The 25365-nt window shown below is 33.4% G+C and overlaps 1 protein-coding gene across 2 annotated transcripts in view; it reads right to left on the reverse strand.

The window, feature by feature from the left end:
• Positions 1 to 24872, reverse strand: part of LOC126883329 (sodium- and chloride-dependent transporter XTRP3) — a 176316-nt gene extending 151444 nt beyond the window's left edge. For both annotated transcript variants that reach the window (XM_050648713.1, XM_050648714.1), the window contains exon 1: positions 24544 to 24872. The gene's annotated coding sequence lies outside the window, so the exon portion shown is untranslated. The remainder of the gene's footprint in view (positions 1 to 24543) is intronic.
• Positions 24873 to 25365: the final 493 nt, after the last annotated feature.

Below are 25365 nucleotides of genomic sequence, written 5' to 3' on the forward strand. Positions count from 1 at the left end.
ACTATATGTTGGATAATAAAAAATTTAGATACTTTCAAAACCATAAGTCATATTTTTCATCAATACAGGGTGTGCGACAAACTTTAAGGGGTAATTCTGCATGCAAAAGAAATGATAGTTTGTTTTATAAACGCATGTCCGCAAATTCTTCATTTCTGAGATACAGTGTGTTGAAATTTTTCTTACAAACGAAATTTGGGAATTTTTTTAACAAACAAATATGCAAATGAAATTTGGTGGGTTTTAGGAGGTACCTAGTCATTGCGGATTTTTTGACATAAAATTAATAATTTTATATTCACCATTGGCGTGCATACGTGTAATATGACACTTATGCGCGCCAATTAATTGTATGTTAAAAAATGCGCAATAACTACCTCTTAAAACCCACCAAATTTCATTTGCATACCTCAACCGGTTTTGAAGCAATAAATAAATCGCCAAATTGTAAGAAAAATTTCAACATCCCGTATCTCGGAAACGAAGCATTTCCGAACATATGTTTATAAAGCAAACTGTATTAATGTTTCATGCAGAATTATCCCTTAAAGTTGGTCGCACTTACTTAGAAACACCCTGTATTGATGAAGAACATGCTAGTTGTTAAAATACCTAACTTTTTTATTATCCAACATAAGCGAAATAATCAAAAAAACAGAATGTTAAGAAAACTTAGAAAAGGCTATAGTTGGGTTCTAATTTCAGTATTTTATAAAATCTAGAATATTCCACAGAGTGTTGTGAACATTGAGAAAAAAACACAGATTGATTGGTACACCCGGTATACAACGACAGTTTGCCTCTCTAGCAACAACATTATTACAGCGACATTGTTAAAGAATAAGGCTATAACCTATTAAAAAAATCACTTAAATCAGACAAAAGGTTTAGGAAATTCTAGACATAAAATGACTCATTGCTAAGTAGTCTAGGCGCCAAATAGAGGTCACCGTGTCATTTTCAATTCTGATGGACAAACTCAACGGTTTCTTATGGATTTTGGGCTGCTGATTACGAATTTCGAGGGGGGATTTCGATCTGAGTGGTCAAAAAATTGTTATAAACAATTTAATTGTTTATAAATTGTTTATAAGGCTCTGGCCCATAAACTAAAAGGGATAAAAAAATGTTTCAAATAAAATTTGTTCCCTAATAAAAAACGAGGAAACAACCGTTTACTAAACTTAAATCCGACAATTCAAGATATTGTAAAATTAGTGCACAATGCAAATTGCAAATTGCAAAATAAGTATTTTTCGAAGCTTTACCGATCGTAACTCGGCTTCTACGCATGCAAATGAGCCTTATAAGATGTCCTTTTAAAGCTTAATTAAGGGGCTTCCAAACAAAGTTTGCTAAATTATTTGATCTTCATTTGTTTTAAAGTTACACCCGTTTGAAGTTATAATTTTCTTAAAAAAATTGTACATTAATTTGTTTATAAAGGTTTCAAGCAAACTTGAGCTGTAAACATTTATACTTTAACTAACAATAATAATAAAACAACTCAAAAGGAACAATTTGAGCTTACGAAAATGTTCGTAAGTTTATTTTTGGCTAAGATGTCGATATTTTAATGGCGCGCTATGAGGCGCAAGATTGGCTCACAGTTAAGTAAGTATGTATTCTTCGACGCTTTATCGATCGTAACTCGGCTTCTACGCATGAAAATTAGCCAATATGTGATATCCATATAAAAATGGATCGAGTTCTTTTGCAGCATCATCATTGCATATAAAACGAGCATTTATGATGTGGCGGCATACACACAGTTGACGGGACTTGATGATGCTGCAAAAGAACTAGATCCACTTTATATGGATATCATATAGATAATTAGACTCTGAAGCCTCAAAAAGTTTTAGTTTTACTGCCTACAAGAACAGATTTGTACCACCATGTAACTGTTAAAATTTCGCTAAGAACTTATGCAGATGTAAAAAAGCTGATATTCCCTGTATATCTCTATGCAGATTTGCAGATGCATGAAAAAAATGGTTGCAAAAATAGTATTAATAAATAATATCAACTTACTTTTTAGTTATACTTCTGAAATATTAGTTTTTAATATTTTTTCTCATTTAGTGCAAAAAATAGAAGACAATGTAAATAGAATGAAAGGTGATACGAGGTACAGTATGATGCTTTAATTATAAGCATTATATGATAAAATTTTATTAGGATCTTCAAAAATGAAAAATGAAGATAACGTATGTATACATAGAAATTATAATTTGCATCGAGAAGTTAGCGGGTGAACCTTTACGCGGTGAGCCGATCTTGCGCCTCATAGCGCGCGCCATTCAAATATCGACATCTTGGCCAAAAATAAACCTATGAACATTTTCGTAACCTCAAATTGTTCCTTTTGAGTTTTTCTATCATTATTGTTCATTAAATTATAAATGTTTATAGCTCAAATTTGCTTGGAACCCTTATAAACAAATGAATGTACAATATTTTTAAGAACATTGTAACTTCAAACGGGTATAACTTTAAAACAAATGAAGATCAAGTAATTTAACAAACTTTGTTTAGAAGCCTGTTAATCAAGCTTTAAAATGACGCCTTCTAAGACTTATTTGCATGCGTAGAAGCCGAGTTACGATCGATAAAGCTTCGAAAAATACTTATTTTGCAATTTGCAATTTGCATTGTGCACTAATTTTACAATATCTTGAGTTCTAATTGTTAGATTTAAGTTTAGTAAACGGTTTTTTCTTCGTTTTTTTATTAAGGAACAAATTTTATTTGAAACATTTTTTTTATCTCTTTTAGTTTATGAGCCAAAGCCTTATAAACAATTTATAAACAATTAAATTGTTTATAACAATTTTTTGACCACTCGAATCGAAATCCCCCCTCGAAATTCGTAATCAGCAGCCAAAAATCCATAAGAAACCGTTGAGTTTGTCCATCAGAATTGAATATGACACGGTGACCCCTCTGGCGCCTAGACTAAAAGTGGTGCGTTAATTTCTTGGAGTAGTTTAGTTTCTAATATACGTATACACAGTGTGAGTACGTAAAGAAAGGAGATGAACGAATTAATAAAAGCGAAACACATTCAGAAGGAAACTTGGGCAGATTACTTCCGATCTCTATTTGCTAAAGGCGACGATAATGAACCACCAACACCTGAAGTTATGACCACCAACCAAGGGCGGATCCAGGGAGGGGGCCATGGGCGCCATGGCCCCCTCCGAGAATTTAAAAAATATAAATTTAAATATTTGCTGATCAAATTTTTATAGTTTCAAACACATATATAGGTACAAAACGTAAATATAATTACGTCTTCTGGACTAGAATGGAAGAAAAGCAGTAACGGAATCTTCAAGAATGACATAGGTAGGATGTTTGATAAATCAACATGTTGATACTTTTACAAAGTGCCCATTGTTAGAATGACCTTGGCGGCCATCAAAATCGTATAAATTTTTATATTCTGTATTGTTATATTTCTATTTGATATGAAAATTAAATTTTGATAATTATAAAAAGGATTCAATTTAATATAAAATATTTTCAATTTTCTCAACCACGGGCATATAAATTTAGAACAATCTGTATACAACAAATTGTTATATTTAATTTTAAGAAGTGATTAGAAGAAGCATACGAAACTCGGGACAATGCGCTTAGAATAAACAAAGTGAATGGCGCGTACCATTATCGTTGTTCGCGGAAGGTTCGATCATTAGCCTATGCTAAATAAAACTCAAGTGAAATCGATAATAGGTCATTATCGTTGTTCGCGGAAGGTTCAATCATTAGCCTATGCTAAATAAGACTCAGTTGAAGTAGATAATAGGTCATTAAATTTTGTAAATAGTAGAAGGTAATTTTAGAATGGGAATTAACTATTTTTTTTGGAAATCCATTAAGCATATTTAGAAAGATTAAAAATTGGTTTTGAGGAATACTGCGAATGAGAGTTGGTGGTGGAAGGTTGATTTGTGAATCTGGAAGGGATATTTAGAAAGTAGGGGAATGAATGACAAATAGAGAGGAGAATGTTTTGAGCTGTCGAGAAGGAAGTCCAGTAGTAGACGGTAGTGTACGGAAAGGAGAAAGCCGGTGTAGGTCCGTGAGTGTGGAGTATCTATCGTGGAACGAGAGGTAGGCCAGGTTGAGAGTAAAAGAACCTCCTTGAGCCAAGAGTGTCCCGGTAGCTGATTGCAGTTTCGAAAAAGGTAGAATACAGCATCACGACAGAAGCAGGAACGAGAGCTATACGAGCTAGTTTTCAAAGGAGAACATTACTGAAAGCCAGGACGAGGTTTTGATCGCAGCCAAGGATATCAGGAAACGGGTCTTGTGTGAAGACATTCTCAGGTCACCAGAAAAAGGTCAGTCTCATTTGTTTGGACATGAATGTATGGGTTTTTCGTATTAAATACCACATTATAAATTGAAGAACATAATCAATAATATCAGAAAAGCTTTATCAAACTTAAATAGAATTGTTGCTAATAAATCCTAATAGTTAAATGTTAATAAAAACTTTCAATTGGAAACCAAAAGGAAATAAGATTCCCATTTGTAAATGTTATGTTTAAGAATAATAAGATCTAGCACATATTAAGCAGTGATTGCCATTTAAATAAAATAAACAATATTTTGATTATAATTGTAACCCATATGTGTGTATTATTTTACTCTTTTCTTTCCTATCCCGATTAGGAACCATTGAGAAATACTGAGAAGCCACGTAAGTAAGTAATTAATTTTAAAATTCGCCCTGAGATTGAAAACATATTGATATGTGATCTGGTTAATTAATTAAATTATTATTAATGCATTGATTAAATTAAATGACAAATAAGAATATTATCTCATATCAATAATCAAGATCACATCAACTGTCGTCCAACGTGGAAAGCATGGAAAAGTATTTCTAGTGGCAAATTTGAAGGATAGAAAGAGTAAAGCCGGTATTTGAAAATTTATATGCCTGTGGTAAAAAGTGAGATACTTACATTTGATAACATAAAATTTTAGATCTCTTTAGGTACAAATTTTACATAACTGATTTAATATTTTATTTTTACGATATTTACATTTGATATATTTATTGACAATTTATAATATTTGGGTGAGAAAAAGTCGTCTTGGTAACATACTAGTAAAATTTCATATTTGGCGGGGACAGTACTTCTTGAAAACAAATGTCTGTGACAAGAAGCCAAAGCAAAGACAATAAAAAACAAAAAGAACATTCAAATCAAGAGGATATTTCAGACCAAGAAGATATTTTAGACACAACAATCATGGAAACAGGAAAAAAAGAATTGTCAGAATTAGAAAAGATAATACAACTTATGCAACTCCAGTCACAAAAAATGGATGAAGCAAAACGAACAATGGATAAAAATCAGGAAGAAACATCAAAGAAAATGGATGAATCAAATCAAAAAATGGATGAAACATCAAAGAAAATGGATAAAGTGGATCAAAAAATGGATGAAACACAACAAAAAATGAATGAAACACAACAAAAACTGGATGACAATCAAAGAGAAACAAAACAAGCAATGGATGAAGCAAAAAGGACGATGGATGAAAATCAACGTGAAACGAAACAAGCCATGGAAGAAACATCAAAGAAAATGGATAAAGTGGAACAAAAAATGGATGAAACACAACAAAAATTGGATCAAAAAATGGATGAAACACAAAAAAAAATGAAACAAGCAATAGAAGAGAACAACAAGAAAATGGAGGAACGCATAGAAAAGTATGAAATGAAAATGAAAGATCACATGCAAGAACAAGAAATAAAAATGAAGGAGTTAACGAATTGCCAGAAAAAAGAAATGGAAAGTTTGGAAAACAGTTCGGAGTATAAAAGGTAAATTGTAAATGGGGTGGTATATTTTCGTTCCTTTTGCGAATTCTCGTTTTATTGTTTCGAAAGCTTCCTCCTGTTCTTCTTTCCAATTCCATTTTATTCCTTTTTTAAGCAATTTTATCAGAGGGATTTCCTTTTGGCTCAAATCGGGAATCAGCTTTTTAAAATAATTAATCGTGCCAAGAAAACCTCTCAATGTTTTCAAATTCGTTGGTCTTGGGTATTCATCTATGAGCTTGACTCTGTCTTCGGCTAATCTTACTGTTTTGGTGTCCAATTGAAAACCCAAATAAATGACTTCTTTTTGAAAAAATTGACATTTTTCAATGTTTAATTTCAATCCCGCTGTGTCCAATTCTTCCAGAATTATTGCTATGTGTTCCAGATGACTCTGAGTATCTTGTGAAAAAATTAATAAATCATCGATATAATGAACTATGATATCTTCACGGCGATTCAAAATGGTATGTAGAGCTCGGACGAGTGCAGCACAAGCACTCTGCAATCCAAATGGCACTACCTTAAATCGGTAGACAATACCATCAATAGAAAAAGCGGTGTAGTTTCTACACTTTTCAGCTAACGGTATCAACCAAAAACTGTGTTTTAAGTCAATTTTCGAAAATATGTGTGACCCGGTGATTCTTCCAAAAATGGCCTCGATATTTAGAGGTGATTCATATTGTGATACAGTGTGCTGGTTGATATTCCTGGCATCTAAACATAATCTCAATTCTCCATTGCTTTTCTTTACTATCACAATCGGGTTAACATACGGTGAATCACATCTTTCGATGATTTGATCTTCCAACATTTTATTTATTTCTTCTTTCACCTTTTGTCGATACTTGTATGGAATCGGGTAAGTCTTTGATCGAAAATTTCCCAAGTTTTTCACCTCAAATGAATGTTCGTACTTTTTAGCCACTCTGTTTTCCTCATTGATCAAATTTTCGTAGTTTCTTAACATCAACCGCAATTCTTTTTCTTTCCCTTCTCCACATATCAATTTTCTGTCTTTTTTCTCAGATTCTTCACACATGTTTACCGTGCATTCTGCATTCTCGTTTGCATATACCTCCTCTTCAAATACCACTGTTTCAATCATATTCTTTTCACTTTCATTTTTTAGCTTTATTTCTTCTTCTCCTGAGCTCGTCTCTTCTTTTGAGGAATCCCAGGTTTCCTTTGTTTCTGATACTCTCAAATTTTCTTCTTCTGTGCTCAACTCTTCTTTTGAGGAGCCACAGGTTTCATTTTCTTTTATCCTTTTCTGACTTTTTCTCCCTTTTCTTCTTTGTCCTTGCTTCGTTGCCAAATTCATTTCCACTGTTTGTTCTTTACCTGATTCGTCCGTATTTTGTTTCTCCTGTTCCTTGTCCTGTTCTTCTTCTTTTTCTTCTGTTAGATTCATCGTATTATTTTTAAACTCTATCACTACATGTTTTTCTGCCAATTCGTCAACTCCTACTATCATGTCATGTGACATGTTTGGCATTATTACACATTGTAGTGCATACATCTTCTTACCCAGTCGTACCATTACTCGTATGCCTTCATTTATAGTTGCCAATGTCCGTTTGTTTGAGCCCACTAAATTTACCCTAGGTATTTTGTAAATTAAATTTGTTAAGTTAACTTCTTCTTTTAGGCTATTTATGAACGGCACTGGGTGTAATCTTCTTACATCCCCGCCAAACCTTATCTTCACGTCATCTGTGCTATGTTTAACCATTTCTCTTCTTTCTCCGACATTCTGTTGCGTCCTGTTTTCGGTGACTTGTTTTTCTATTTCTGTGATTCTTTTTTCCACTTCTTCTCTGTCTACTTGAATAGCATTTTCCAACTTGTTTTCCAAACTTTCCATTTCTTTTTTGTCCATACAAAAATTTGCAGGAGTTCTGTCTCAAATACAAAACGACCAAGAAGTGCCGATATGTTTTATATCTCGAGTGACTAAAACACATGAGAGAAAATATAGTGTTACAGAATTGGAGTTTGCCAGTGTACTATATTGCGTAAACAAATTGAGGTTTTACTTATTGGGAGCAAAATTCACAATCGAAACAGACCATGCAGCTTTAGTACATATCATGAAGAATAGATTAGTAAATAATAGAATACATAGAGGAATTCTATTATTACAGGAGTATGATTTTGAGTTCCGATATATAAAAGGAAAAGACAACATAATAGCCGACGCTCTAACACGGGATGAGGACACCGGAAAAAAGGAAACAATTACTCTACAGGTGGGACTAAATAGATTAATACAAGAAGAAGGGATATATTCGTTAAATGAGATAAGGACAAACCAAGAAGACCTAGAGGAAAGAGAGAAAAGAAGAGCGGAAGTAGAAAATAACATATATTTTAAGAGAATAGACGGAAAGGAACTATATTTAGTGACACAGACATTGGCTGAAAAGATAATAAAGAAATTACATGAGGAGAATGGGCATATCGGTAGCAGAAAAGTTTGGCTCGTTTTTAGGGAAAATTACATCAGCCGACAGGATTACCGCATTGCAAAGGAAATTACCCAGAAGTGCGATGTATGTCAAAAATATAAGAGTCGGAATTTCAAAAACGAAAATGTTGCCAAAAATATTGAAGCCCGAAACAAACTAGACATTGTAGCAATATATATGTTAAGCGATCTAATTATGACCACTAAAAGGAACAAACATATTCTGGTAATGGTGGATGTGTTTTCAAAATACGTAAAATTATATAGTTGCCGCACCACAAAGGGGGAAGAAATATTAAGAAAAATCGACAATTTTATAGCCATAGTAGGAACACCAAAAAAGATTCTACTGGACAATGCAACGTATTTCCGAAATGATCGTTTCAAGGGACAACTTCGAGAACGAGGAATAGAGACAAATTTTGTCAGCATCAGGCATCCACAGAGTAATCCGTCGGAACGATTCATACAAGAAGTGACGAAATTTCTTCGCATTGCAACAGATGGTCAACATCGCCACTGGGACAGGAAAATGGCGGAAATAGAAAGGTATCTAAATACAATTCCGAGCACAGTAACAAAAGAGACCCCAGAATACATCATGAAGGGTGTACTGCCGATAAGGCCACGGGAAGACCAAGAGCCAAAAGAATATCAACAGGTGATTGAAACCGTACAGAGAAGATTACGGCGAAGCAACGAAAAATATATCCAAAGACAGGAACAAAATAAAAAAGAAGACCAGTGACTTTCCAAAAGGGTGAAAAAGTACTCGTGAGGGCATTACGAGTATCAAATCTTCCTGGGGGCATTTGCACAAAGTTGATGCCTGTTTTCGAAGGCCCGTACATCGTGAATAATGAAAATGGGATAAATAGTTATGAGTTGAGGCACAGGAACTCGGAAAAGATCCGAGGAATTTATAATATTCACGATGTATACAAATATCACGAATAAAAGACAGAATTACATGAAGTAGATAGTAAGTTAGGGTATAAGACGTAGATTAAAGTAAGGAAATATACAGGGAGTTGGTTTTGCCTCGAGAAAATTTATTTAAAAATGCAGATAAATTTTATCGAATACAAGGCGGGGATTTGTTATATTTCTATTTGATATGAAAATTAAATTTTGATAATTATAAAAAGGATTCAATTTAATATAAAATATTTTCAATTTTCTCAACCACGGGCATATAAATTTAGAACAACCTGTATACAACAAATTGTTATATTTAATTTTAAGAAGTGATTAGAAGAAGCATACGAAACTCGGGACAATGCGCTTAGAATAAACAAAGTGAATGGCGCGTACCATTATCGTTGTTCGCGGAAGGTTCGATCATTAGCCTATGCTAAATAAAACTCAAGTAAAATCGATAATAGGTCATTATCGTTGTTCGCGGAAGGTTCAATCATTAGCCTATGCTAAATAAGACTCAGTTGAAGTAGATAATATTATCGTTGTTCGCAGAAGGTTCGATCATTAGCCTATGCTAAATAAAACTCAAGTGAAATCGATAATAGGTCATTATCGTTGTTCGCGGAAGGTTCAATCATTAGCCTATGCTAAATAAGACTCAGTTGAAGTAGATAATAGGTCATTAAATTTTGTAAATAGTAGAAAGTAATTTTAGAATGGGAATTAACTATTTTTTTTGGAAATCCATTAAGCATATTTAGAAAGATTAAAAATTGGTTTTGAGGAATACTGCGAATGAGAGTTGGTGGTGGAAGGTTGATTTGTGAATCTGGAAGGGATATTTAGAAAGTAGGGGAATGAATGACAAATAGAGAGGAGAATGTTTTGAGCTGTCGAGAAGGAAGTCCAGTAGTAGACGGTAGTGTACGGAAAGGAGAAAGCCGGTGTAGGTCCGTGAGTGTGGAGTATCTATCGTGGAACGAGAGGTAGGCCAGGTTGAGAGTAAAAGAACCTCCTTGAGCCAAGAGTGTCCCGGTAGCTGATTGCAGTTTCGAAAAAGGTAGAATACAGCATCACGACAGAAGCAGGAACGAGAGCTATACGAGCTAGTTTTCAAAGGAGAACATTACTGAAAGCCAGGACGAGGTTTTGATCGCAGCCAAGGATAGCAGGAAACGGGTCTTGTGTGAAGACATTCTCAGGTCACCAGAAAAAGGTCAGTCTCATTTGTTTGGACATGAATGTATGGGTTTTTCGTATTAAATACCACATTATAAATTGAAGAACATAATCAATAATATCAGAAAAGCTTCATCAAACTTAAATAGAATTGTTGCTAATAAATCCTAATAGTTAAATGTTAATAAAAACTTTCAATTGGAAACCAAAAGGAAATAAGATTCCCATTTGTAAATGTTATGTTTAAGAATAATAAGATCTAGCACATATTAAGCAGTGATTGCCATTTAAATAAAATAAACAATATTTTGATTATAATTGTAACCCATATGTGTGTATTATTTTACTCTTTTCTTTCCTATCCCGATTAGGAACCATTGAGAAATACTGAGAAGCCACGTAAGTAAGTAATTAATTTTATAATTCGCCCTGAGATTGAAAACATATGATCTGGTTAATTAATTAAATTATTATTAATGCATTGATTAAATTAAATGACAAATAAGAATATTATCTCATATCAATAATCAAGATCACATCAGTATACATAAATAAAAAAAATGAAGCGTTACTTAGATCACCAGCACTTAGAACAAAGGAGTTGGTTGGTATTTTCGCACATTTAAAATGGATTGTTCTGCAAGTATTGTGTTTTATTTTTCTAATGAACAATATGGTTACAATAAAGGGATGACAACCCAAAGCCTTGTCATGAAACCTTTAACATCTTTCGCCAAACTCATGGGCAAAGACGGAGCTATACAAACCCATGAAAACATCATACTACAAGGAGTGAGTTCAGGTTGGGCTGGATTTTCTACAAAGTTATCGCAAAAACAGTTCATGTCCCCTCCCGAAAATCGGTCCTGGATCCGCCCTTGCCACCAACGCCTAAAGAAAGAAAGCATTAAAAATATTAAAAAATAGAAAATCTCCAGGAGAGGACAGAATATCGAACGAACTCCTAAAGTACGAAGGACAAGATCTAACTAAACAAACAACTATTAAAACTAATACAAAAAATAATAGAACAAAACAGACTACCACAAGAATGGAGATCAATAATCCTCATACCTCTCTTCAAAAAAGGAAATAAATCGAACCCGGAGAATTACAAAGGAATTCACTTATTAAATACAACATTAAAATTAACAACCCAAGTGATAACAAACAAATTGAATGAAATTACACCATTAGCAGAAGAACAACAAGGTTTTCGTTTTAGGTCGGGAAGGTCATGCACTGACGCTATATTTATAATGAGGCAAGTTCAGGAAAAATCGTTGGAATAAAACAAACCGGCATATTTATGTTTCGTGGACCTTAAGAAATCATTTGACAGGGTCGCATTAAAGGACGTTATCCATTTGTTATACTCGAAAGAGGGTACCTCAGGAATAACTAAAACGATCGAAAACATATACCAGAACAACACAATAAAAGTAAAAGTGGAAGATGAACTAACTGATCCAATTGAAGTCGGCAATGGGATAAGACAGGGGGATTCCTTGAGTCCTTTATTGTTCAACCTGATTATGGACGAAATAATAAAAAAAGTAAGAACTAAAAAAGGATAGCAAATGGGAGAAAAACAACTTAAAATAATCTGTCATGCAGACGATGCAACACTAATATCTCAAAGTAAAGATGACTTACAACGTATGCTGCACCAATTTAACATAACCGCCAGAAAATTTAAAATGTCAATTTTCTCAAAAAATACAAAATGCTTGGTTATAACAGCAGATCCAATAAGATGTAAATTGGAGCTGGAAGGTCAGATAATAGAACAAGTGATGGAGTATAAATACCTAGGCATCACACTATCTAGCTACGGAAGGCTCGAAACAGAAGTGGAAGATAAAGTGAATAGAGCAAACAGAGCCGCAGGTTGCCTGAATGACACAATATGGAGAAAAAGAAATATCGGAAAAGAAATGAAAGGCAGAATTTATAAAACAATCATCAGACCAATAATGACATACGCGGCAGAAACAAGACGTGACACAGTGAGACAAAAATATTGCTGGAAACAGCGGAGATGAAAACCCTTCGAAAAATCGATGGTAAGACACTATGGGGCAAAGGTAGAAGTACAGATATACGACGGAGATGCAAGGTGGATAAAATTAATAACTGGGTAAGAAACAGAAGAATAGAATAGAAAGACCACATAAGCCGAATGACAACAAATAGGGTAGTCAGGACAGCGGGAGATGGTTCTCCAATAGGAAGACGATCAGTGGGAAGACCACGAAAACGATGAAACGACAACTTATTAGAGGCACATTGAAAAAACAGACAGAGTCATGTTTATACAAAAAGAACAAGAAGACAGTGTGAGCTTTTAGTGCGACGTAATGTTAAATATTTTTTTTACAAATAAAAGTCAGATACCGTTAAATCTTGCCTAAGTACTTTCGCTGTCAGAGCATCGTAAGGGGCATTTCGTCAAAAAGGAAATAAAATATCCCATTGTGTCGTAGACATTTACTTATTTAACAAAATTAACAATTAACAAAACAATTAAGATACACCAGACAAAGGACAGACAGGTTAAAAAAATATTTCAGCTATATTTTTCGGAGATTGGATATTATCTCAAATCTCCGGAACAATATCTTCTTCTTTTAGTGCCTATTCGTTTCGAATATTGGCAATCATTCTGTGTATAATTATTTTATTAACTCAGTGTTTCCCAAACTTATCTAAAGCGCGACCCCTTTTTGTTAAAAAAATTGTTCAAGACCCCCTACTTATCACCCAAACCAAGATACCGACAAAAATAGCGTGCCTAATTTACAACTGATGGTTTCTCAAATTTTATTTTACTTTACTGTTTAAATTCAAACTAAATACATTTAAAAAATTCAACAATTATTTTAATAATTGCGATCTGTCCCACTAGTACACTAGTAGTACTTCTGCCAGACTAGCATTTACAATAAAAATAAATAATAAAAAGTCGACTGCACATTGTACACCGCGACATCTTTGTGTCTACATCGCAATACTTTTCCATGATATTCGCGAAGGCTCTGCTCCTTACTTCGCTACTAGATGGCACTCTGGAACGTTCTCGTAGCCTCGTTTTGGCTTTATATAAGCGGCGATGTGCAATGAGACCTCAGTTCGAAACAGCACGTTGTGGCGAATGCAGCGGTATTAAGTAATGAGTAAATATTTTGCGACTTACGTATTCCCGTTTACGTATTTACGTCTACGATAAATTACAAATTATGGATAAGTTTTTAAAAAGAAGTGCAGAACCATCTACGTCTAAAAGTGGCAGTAATAAAAAGAAAAACAGACTTTACAGTGATGAATATCTTAAATATGGTTTTACCATTATTTCCAATTAACCACAATGTGTTATTTGTGGAGCAGTATTGTCAAACGAAAGCATGAAGCCATCAAAGTTACTTCGACATTTAAATAGCAAACATCCAGATAAAAAAGACAAACCCGTAGAATTCTTTGAAAGAAAGCTGAACGTCCTTCACAAAAAGCAAGATACTTTTCAATTGGCAACCACTACTAACGAAAAAGCATTATTAGCAAGTTATAAAGTTGCTTATCGCGTTGCCAAAACTAGTAATCCGCACACAATTGCTGAAAATCTGATTTTGCCAGCAGCTGTTGAAATGGTACATATAATGATTGGTGAAAAAGAGTCTGCAAAGTTAAAAACAATACCTCTGTCAAATAATACGATCCAAAGAAGAATTAGTGATATGGCAGAATATATTCAAGCGCAAGTTGTGGAAAATCTTAATAAATGCACGTACTTTTCTCTTCAAATGGACGAATCCACGGATATATCTAACTGTGCCCAATTTATTACGTTTGTAAGATATGATACAAATAATGGCATTCAAGAAGATATTTTATTTTGTTCCCCATTGGAGACCAATACCACTGGAAAATGTTTATTCGACAGTTTTGTGAAACGCACAAGTAAATATGTTATTGATTGGGGAAAATTTATTGCTATATGCACAGATGGCGCTAAAGCTATGACAGGACATCAATCTGGTCTTGTCGTCAGATTACAAGAAATAATGCCTAATGCCACATGGAGACATTGTTTTTTACATCGAGAAGCTCTGGCGTCAAAAGCTTTACCTCCTGAAATGGACTGTGTTATGAAATCCATCATTAAAGTTGTAAATTCCATTAAAGGAAAAGCTTTACAGACCCGTATTTTTCGAAAAATCTGCGAAGACATGGGTGCTATATTTCAAAATCTTCTTTATCACACCGAAGTAAGGTGGCTTTCAAGGGGCAATGTCTTAAAAAGAGTATTTGACTTAAGAGCAGAGCTTTTAATGTATTTGAAAGATGAGAAGTCCCCATATGAAAATCAATTTTCCGATCCTATTTGGCTTTTGAAACTAGGTTTCCTTGCTGATATATTCGAACAATTAAATATTTTGAACAGTAATTTGCAAGGTCGCGACATTAATATAATTACAGCCACAGATAAAATTAAGGGGTTTATAAGAAAAATCGATTTATGGTCAACTTCACTTGGCAAAAAGCAGCTCGATTCATTCCAGTGCGTTCAAGAAATTATAGAAAATGTATGTTACAGTGCTACAAATTTTGAACAAGTTTATGCAGGCATGCAAGTTACTTTGCTTAATTTAAAACAACAGCTCTGTGATTATTTCCCCGAAGAAATTCAAAACAGTTACGACAGTTGCAGATGGATACTGAATCCGTTTTTAGCCGATTCCTTTCAACATGCTGAAATACCAATAAACATGAAAGAACAACTTATTGAAATATCAAGTGATGGAATGTTGAAGCTCCAATTTTTTTCCCAGAACCCGGACGAATTTTGGACCAAAAAGATGCACGAATACCCTCAGTTGGCGAATGAAGCTGTAAAATGTTTGGTTCCATTTGTAACATCATATTTATGTGAGTTAAGTTTCTCGTCTATGACTGCCATTAAAACAAAAGTGAGAAATCGTCTCGTACTTGAAAACGATATAATTGTGTGTGTCTCAAATACACAGCCTAGATTTGAAAGACTAGTTTCAAAAAATCAGGCGCATGGGACTCATTAACATTGTAATAATTGACTTTATTTTTTTCTTTTACTTTTAAGGACTTTTAATATTTAGTTTTATATTTCGTTTTTGTCTTTTTTTGTTTTTGTTTTTTTAGTGTTTTTGTCTTATTTTGGAAATTTCCGGCGACCCCCCTAGTACCTCATTGCGATCCCCCAGGATATCGCGACCCACACTTTGGGAAACACTGTATTAACTGATAACTTTAAATAGATTAGTTGTTGTTGTGGAGAACCATTTCCTGAGGTTCTTTAACCATGATATTCTTCTTCTACCAATTCCTCGCTTTCCGAATACTTTACCTTGAAGGATTACCTTCAGTAATTTGTATTTAGTGCCGTTTCTCATTATGTGTCCGAGATATTCTAACTTTCTCCTTTTAATAATATACATCACCTCTCTTTCTTTACCCACTCTTCGTAATACGGTCAACGGCTAATACGGCCAATACGGCTACAATGTAGCCTCGCTCAAATATTTTTGATCTCTTTGTCCTTTATCTAGTGTACGTTGTTTTGTTAATTTTAAGTAAATGTCTACGACACTCTGGGATATCTTCTTTCCTTTTTGACGAAACGCCCCTGATGATGCTGTGAGAGTGAAAGTGCTTGGCAAAATTTAATAAACAACTGTGATCGATTTTTGCCATTAATTTGTAAAAATTCATATATTCGATCATTCAACTTTATCCTATTTTAATGTTACGTAGCTGTAATACTAATCCTAATTGTTTTAACCAAAACCTTTTTTCTGATGGGGCTAGTTTCCATTTAAATGACACGGTCAATAAACCAAACTGCAGGTATCGGTCAGATGAAAATCCGCATTGGATGGTGGAGGCATATACGTAGTATCGAAGAAGATCGAATATGGGGGCAGGAATAATTCTTCTTCTTCTTCTACGGCACTAGAGCCCAAATTGAGCCTTGGTCTCCTTTTTTTTTGCCTCCACCCTTGCTTGTCTATGGCTGCTCTTCTCCATACACGGACTCCTAAATGGGCTTGTGCGTCGCTGTTTACTGTGTCTTCCCTGCGCTTTCTTGGCTTTCCAACCGGTCTCTTTCCCTGAATTCTAGCATTCAGTGCTCTTTTTGGTAGCCTATCCTCTCTTATTCTTATCACATGTCCGGCCCATTGCAATTTTTGTATTCCAATGAAGTCTGACAGGGTTATAGGTGTTTCCTTATAAAGTTGATAAAGCTCGTTGTTGTATCGACTTCTGAAGATTCCGTTTTCCCTCACAGGTCCTAGTATTCTCCTCAGTACTTTCCTTTCGAATGTGTCGAGTTTGCTTTTTGGATGTTTCTGGACCCGTGCTTCACTGCCATAGCATGCTATTAGTCGAATTAAGGTTTTATAGAACTTTAATTTACTTTACTAAAAACGGTATAGAACTAAGACATCAGATGAAGGGAGATAACAGTTCCAGCAAAGAAGCGCTAAATCAAATAAATAAGACGATCATAAAGGCAATAAGAAAAGACATAAGAAACTACAATGTAGAAAAAACAAAACAAGCAATAGAGCAAAATAAGAACATAAAAGTTTTGAAGAAAAGCGTACAAAAAGGAAAAATAGAAATCAGCAAACTAAGAAACAGAACTGGAGAAGAAACTACAAACAGAGATGAAATATTAACAATAGTTGAAGAGTTCTACACAGAGTTATACAAATCAAGAAAAAATATGACAATACGCAACTTCCAATTACAGTAAAAACTGGGGTATTAAATCAAGGATCAGATTCAATGCCCGATATAACAAAATCAGAAATCAAAGAGGCTTTAAAGAAAATGAAAAATAATCGAACCCCAGGCGAAGATGGAATAGTATCAGAAGCACTAAAAATTGGAGGAAATATACTACTTGAAAAAATTAAACTACTTTTCAATATCTGCCTTCACAACGCCAATATTCCAACAGACTGGAACAACTCTACTATGATTCTATTACACAAAGCAGGAGATAAAGCCAATTTAGAGAATTACAGACCGATTAGCCTCCTCTGCCATTTATATAAGTTATTTGCGCGAATAATAGTTAAGAGAATGGAAAGAAAGTTAGAGACTTATCAACCAAGAGAACAGGCAGGATTCCGAAAAAGTTACGGAACAAATGACCATCTACAAAGTATAAAAACCCTGATAGAGAAAGTAGTGGAATAAAATAAACCTCTTGTTCTGGATTTTCTCAAAGCCTTTGACACAGTTGAGCTTAGTAACATATTACAGGCGCTTAAAGAATGCAGGCTAGATTATAGGTATACAAAATTATTATACAAAATATACTTACAACAATACAACAATACAACGATACAGGCAACAATCACCGTCAAATTACAGACTAACAGTAATTGCATAAAAATAGAACGGGGGATTAGACAAGGAGACCCAATGTCACCTAAACCTTTTAATACGGTCTTAGAACATGCTTTCAAGAATTTGGATTGGATGACAAAGGGAATAAAAATAGATGGAGAATACCTAAACAACTTACGTTTCGCCGATGATATAGTCATAGTGGCTGAGGATTAGTGAGGATCTAGGTATGGCAAGAGAGATGGTACAGGAACACGTTGTGGCTACAGAAAATGCAGGTTTAAATATAAACATCTCGAAAACAAAAATAATGACAAATTTGGTACCCAACCAGAACATCAGTATTGGTGGAAAAGAAATAGATTTCGTAGATAGATATAAATACCTGGGACATGAAATTACCATTGGCAGGGATAACCAGACTCGTTAACTGAAGAGAAGAATCGGCCTTGGGTGGGCAGCATTTGGAAAACTGAGAGAAACTTTTAAAAGTGAGTTGCCCACATGCCTAAAGAGAAAGGTATTTGATCAGTACGTCCTCCCAGTCTTGACGTACGGATCATAAACACTTACCTTAACTAAAGCCTCGACTACCAAACTAAGAGTCACGCAGAGAAGAATGGAGCGGTCAATGTTATGAAAAACTCTGCGAGACAAAATCAGAAACGAAGAAATCAGGAGAAGAACAAAGGTGACTGACTTCATCGAAAGGATAGCCAGGTTGAAGTGGAGATGGACAGGACACATAGCCAGAACGACAGATGGGCGATGGACAAAGAGGTTATTAGAATGGAAGCCAAGAGGAGCCAAGAGAAGCGTAGGTCGACCGACTAAAAGATGGACAGAAGACTTAAGAAAGCTAAATAAAAACTTAATGAGAGAGGCGCAGGATAGATGGGGTTGGAAACGAGGGGAGAAGGCCTATGTTCAGCAGTGGACTTTTGAGGCTGGATGAAGAATAATCCTAAATAGCTCAAAAGTTATTTATAAATCAATATGAGCAGAATCATTTGGAAATTTATATAGTTTTGCTGAAACTCTTCATGGAAATAACCATTTTTGTACTTTTTATTTAAATTCAGTGAAACGACGTCATATTCAACTGGAATAATACCAAATGGCTGATATCAATGTTTGTAACCCTTCAAAAAAAAATAATGTCAAGAGTTGCTCTGACTATCATACCATAAGTTTGATGAGTCACACACTCAAAATTCTGCTAAAATAAGTAGCATAAGTAAATAACATAAGTATCAAACTTATGGTACGATAGTCAGAGCAACTCTTTGCATTATTTTTTTTTTTTTTTTTGAAGGGTTACAAACGTTGAAACCAGCCATTTGGTATTATTCCAGTTGTATGACGTCGATTAACGCTACCAAAACATGAATTTTGTCCTCCTCGATTAGTTTTACACTTCAATATTAAATGACATTTGTCAACTTTACTGAAATGCTGATTTTTTTTGTAAAATTACATTTAATTTTTGAATACCGTATCCCTATATAAAATATTGCATCAAATGATAATGATTTTTTTCTACAACCGTGTTAAAAATGCAATTTTTACCACTCCATACGAGCGTTAAAAACGCTACTTTAAGGCACTAGGGCTTTAAAAAAATTTTAAGGCACTGCAGTTCGTATTGACCGTATATGCAATTTTGATGTAATGTCAAAAAAATATAAAATTTTAATGTCAGTCAAGTTCAAGTAAAAGTTTTTGTAGATATTGTCCTGTAATTACGTTTGTAGAAAAAAATATTGTATGATATGCGTGTTAAAAAGTACATTTTTAAGGGACTCATGTGAATTGCAGAACTCGCTATCGCTCATTCTGAAAACTTTCACATGCGTGCCTTATGCCTGGTTGCACCAACAGATCTTAAGCTCCAGCTTAGCTAAGCTCAACTTATAGATAGGGCCTCCTTGAGTACCACTTACGTTGCACCATAATTTTAGATTCTTACCTTATTATCAATTATATCTATTATTATATTATGGTATTCTTATTGTAATATATTATAATTATATTATATTAATTCTTATGATATTCTCGACTTAAGCTTAAGATCTGTTGGTGCAACCGGGCATTAAACGTGTACTTTTAACACTTAGGTATATCATAAATAACTATTATTGCATGTTTTAAAATAATTATATCTATGATCTTGATTTATTGTTTAATAAAATACTAAATACTTATAGTGGAGTCACTGACGGTTTTCACCTCCGATTTCGTTGAACCTTCATTGATTTTCATGAAAATTGGTGAGTAGTTAGAAGATACTTCAAGGAACAAAGGTAACATGATGCCAACTTGCGCTTTTACCCTGGATGCCACCCCTTCTCGGGGGTGAAATTTTTTTATTAAAAATAATACCAGAAATCGATAGAGGGGCAACTTCAAAGCAAAATTTGTTATATAAAGATATTAACATAAATCAATACTTTTTGAGTTACTAAATATCAAAAATTTTATTTTTCTTTAAAAAACTGCATGTTTTAAAGCTGTTTTTCACGTATTAATAAAAAACTATAAGCTTTTGTAAAAAAGCTATTATTACCAAAATTAAAGAAAATAAAAAATTTAATACAATCCTCACTTAAAAAATTAAACTAATGTTATTTAAAAGTGAGTTATGGGTAATTGAATGTATATTTTTTTCGACGAGTACTCAAATCTAAGTATTCAAGCTTACATAACGGGAAAACGATGCATTTTATAGAATATACTTGTCGAACACTTGTCAAAGTACTTTGGAATACCTATCAAATGAGCTCCAGTAGAAGTTAATAGCATCAAAATTAAGCAAGTTATAATGAAAATAAGAGAACCCTTTCGATTTTTTTAGGAAAAAGTGAAAAATAAAACATACGCCATTTCCACAAAAATTAAAATTTGGAGTAATCCTCAGAATAATTTCTTTAGGTTAACATAGTTAATGATTTCAACAATTTTAAACGGTTTATAATGCATATTTTTGAAAAAAAAGATATAATTTAAAGAAATCAGAATTTTTAAAATTATCGTACTTTTCATTTCTTTTGATAATAGCTCCAAAAATACTCAATATGCGTAAAAAATGATATATAACTAAATTTTAGTTTTTTCAGTTCCAAATACTTTAACCATTTGACTATTTCCGTAGAATAAAAAATAAAAGAGATAGAAACGTTTAAAATTTTAATTTTGCTGCGAAAACCATGTAACAGGGGTCATTTAACCTTTTATTTTTAAAAAAGTAAGAGGTTTAAAAGACTAATTTCGACGTTTTTTAATAGCTCTTGGAATCGTCTTTTAATTAGATTTTAGGTGAACCTGATATCTTAAAAAATAACGGAGTTATTTACAAAAAAACAATAACATTTTTTGGAAACATTTTTAAAAGATACATTTTGAAACATTTTTGTTGCATAAATTTTAATACTACCAACTTGTTCGAGGGCTTATTTGATAGATATTGATATTTCTATGAACTTTGACAAATGTTTAATAAGTTTATGTTATAAACAGTACCGGCGCTAGGGTATAAGGTGCCGGCTTGCAAAACTAGCATAGGCGCCCTTTGATTTCCTTTTAATTAGTATTTTGTTTAATACCAGCCATAAAAAGTTCATTTTGGCGCCCTCCAAGCAGGGGCGCCCGCCTGCACTGCATCCTTTGCAGGCCCGTTATCGCCGGCCCTGGTTATAAAATTCATCATTTTCCCGGTATTTAAGCTTGAATACTTAGATTTGGGTACTCGACGAAAGAATATACATTCAATTACCTATAACTCACTTTTAGTTAACATTGAAAGGTTTTTCTAGTAAGGAGTTTATTTGATTTCTTATTAGCCTCAATTTTGATAATAATAACTTTTTTGTAAAAACTTATAGTTTTTGAGTTATTTATGAAAAATCGGTTAAAAACATGCATTTTTCTCACGAAAAATTAAAATCTTTGATCTTTAATAACTCAAAAAGTTTTGATTTATTTTAATAACTTTATATACTAATTTTGCTTATAATTTGTCCCTCTATCGAATTGTGGGTTTATCTTTAATAAAATAATTTTCACCCCCGAGGAGGGGTGGCATCCACCCCCAGGATAAAAGCGCAAGTTGGCACCATGTCACCTTTGTTCCTTGAGATATCCTCTAACAACTCACCAATTTTCATGGAAATCGATGGAGGTTCAACGAAATCGGAAGTAATAGCTCATATCCACCTTCAGTGACTGCACTATTAGCTATTTTATCAAAACGATATCAATCGCTAGCAGATTAATCTTTTTAATTTTCATCCAACGATGCATCATATTTTATTACATAGTGTACTACTTAACGATAGTGCTAGGGTGTTAATGAGTAGATAATACACAAATTATCAAGTACCTACTACTTAAAAAACTTTCCTAACTTTAATGACTGAATGAGGCATCAAATTCCCTACTAATATTCAATTAATTTTACTAGTTAATGACAAAGCACTATACCAGTAGAAAATATTGCAACACATAATGAGTGTTATAAAAGATTCTATTACACACGAGTGAGAAAATCTTGCCAAATACCCTGCTCATTTCCATTTATCTTTTGCGATAGCTTCAATAACACCTTTTACTTCTTCTTTAGGTTCTTCTTTTTAAATCTTCGTTTCTCATATAATCTATTATCTCATATGTAGAGTATTCTGCATTCTGATAGTGCTTTTAAGATATTTTCACTGTGTCAAATGCTTTGTGGAAGTCAACAAAAATAAGAACCAGAGGTAAACTCATACTATGGCCACAAAGATGTAGTGAGAATAGAAGACATAACATCAGAAGAAATAGAAATACCAAGAGGTGTTCGACAAGGGTGTATACTATCACCAATATTTTTTGTTCTTTGTGCAGCTCATTTTCTGGATTATTCCCAATTAAAATAGTAAATTGATATGACAAAGTACTAATTTGTAAAATTAAAATAATAATTCTTCTGATTTATGCGTTTTATTCACTTTTGTAAAGTATTTTCATTATTGTGTCAAACCCCTCCGAGAATAGATAATGGTGTTGATGAGCCGTACAGTTACACAGTACCGGCAAAAAAATCTTTACAAAGTGAATAGAACGCATAAATCAGAAGAATTATTATGTTAATTCTACAAATTAATACTTTGTAATGTAGTCCATTTGGTGAGACCGCTCCCGTCTGAAAAAAATTCTGATTCGGTTTCTTTGTGGATCCCTATTCAAAAATGTCCCCTTTAAACAAATCTGAAGGATACCGTGTGGAATTTTTGGGCAGTAATTGTTTAAACAATTTTTTTAAACAAAATACAAAAGATCAAATTTTTGACCAAATTGACCCGAATATTTTTTAGGTTTTATAAGCCATTCTAAACAATAAAGGTATCTTGTGATTTTTCTCAAAAATTGATAGTTTTCGAGTTATAAATGATTTAAAATCTGAAAGATGCGAAAATACTCATTTTCAATGCTTAAAAACTCATATTTAAATTAGTATGTTTGAGGTAGCCAAGTACTTAAATTGTAGTTTAAACATTCATTTTTAAACATCTGCAGACTGATCGGGTCTAACTTCAATGTACACCGTTGTTATTTAACTGTTAATTATGCGTGTCCATCCGATTTTTTGCCGATGCGGCGAGTACTATTTCCAAAAATCTCCTATTTTTGTCCAAAAAATATATTTTCTAGATTCTTTGGGACATTCTAAATAAAATAGGTTTCTTGTTATTTTTCTGAAAAGTTTAATAGTTTTAAAGTTGTAAGCGATTTAAAATCCGAAAATGCGCATTTTCTCATTTTTTGAATTTTAAATCGCTTATAGATTTAAAACTATTAACTTTTTCGAAAAATAACAAAAAAAAATATTTTATTTAGAATGTCACAAAGAATCTTAAAACCAATTTTTTAAGAGGAAAGTAGTTTTTTGAAATAGAGCGCGTCGCACCGGCAAAAAAATCGGATGGACACGCATAATTAACCATTAAAAAACGTTGGTCTAAAATAATGTTAGATCCAATAACTCTTCAAAATCTTGAAAATGAATGTTTAAACTACAATTTAAGGATTTGGCAACCTCAAAAATACTAATTTACATATGAGTTTTTAAGCATTGAAAATGCGTATTTTCGCATTTTTCAGATTTTAAATCGCTTATAACTCGAAAACTATCAATTTTTGTGAAAAATCACAAGATACCTTTCTTGTTAAGAATGGTCCAAAAAACCTAAAAAAAATATTTTTCTGGTCAAAAAAAGGTGATCTTTTGTATTTGTTTAAAAAAATTGTTTAAACAATTTCTGCCCAAAAATTCAGCCCGACACCCTTCAGATTTGTTTAAAGGGGTTTCTTTATGGATTCCTATTTTTTAATCGGAATCCATAAAGAAACCGAATCAGAAATTTTTTCAAACAGGAGCGGTATGACCACATGGACTAATATCAATTTCTTATTTTAGTTGGAAATAACCTACAAAAGCTTATTCTGCACACTTTAATAGATATACACGGGTAGACCGCGTCCTCGGGATAGATTGCATACTATAGTAGCAGTAAAATATCACTGAGAATTGGGCGGTGGTAGGTACACCGGCACATCTTTCCAATAATATATTCAGTAACCTTGACTTTACCTCAAATTTAAAAGCTTTCATTTTGCAATAAACTATAGTTATAATATTGTTCGATATTTATGAAATATAGTTATATAGTAAGAAAAAATACCATACTATCTCTTTTTGCGTCTAAAAAATATAACTACTACGTTGTTTCTCAATCGATCCTCCAGAGAATCAAATAGTCCAATATTACATCACACAAATGCATTCACATTTATTAATTATTCAACTATTCACTGCACCACTCTAGTTTACACATTCACTGGAATAATATTTTTGAAGTGTTCCTCGTTAACAAGTTGGAAATTTTCCACTAGGATCTCGGCTCACTGTAAACGTTAGTGAGCAGCACCTTTCCACAAATCAATAAGGAGCATGTGCTTGCACAGGAAACTCGACCCTAAGGGATGAAAACGTCAATGGAGTAGCGAGATATACATCCAAAGGTTTGGAGGAGACTGAAATCGGGATCAGTTGGGGTATTCGTCGTTGATGGAATTGGGAAGAGAACAGCCAGGGATGGTTTGAGATAAATTCATGAATGTGATATGATTTGTGTTAGAGTGAATTATAGTTTAATAGAATTAGAGTGTAATATGCAGGGAAATTTACAACGACAAGAGAATACAAGCGACAAGAATATACAGAAGAAAAAAAGAGGTAAATTTAATGAAAAATCCGTCTTGGTAAAAGGTATATTAATTTAAAAAGCCCCTAGAAGGGCTATAAATATAAAAACAAAACGTTTTCGCTCTGTAACAAGAGCATCATCAGTGTTACAAGAACATAGTGAGCCACCCAAAAATACAAAGGTTAAAACCGTTTAAAAATAGACTAAAAGTCTTGTATATGTGTAAACATAGTAAAATCCAAAGGATGGATATAAATCCTATGGATATGGCCTTAGGACAACAACCTAATTAATTGTTACCT

Source organism: Diabrotica virgifera, chromosome 4 (genome assembly GCF_917563875.1).
Source record: "Diabrotica virgifera virgifera chromosome 4, PGI_DIABVI_V3a".
Classification (NCBI taxonomy): domain Eukaryota; kingdom Metazoa; phylum Arthropoda; class Insecta; order Coleoptera; family Chrysomelidae; genus Diabrotica; species Diabrotica virgifera.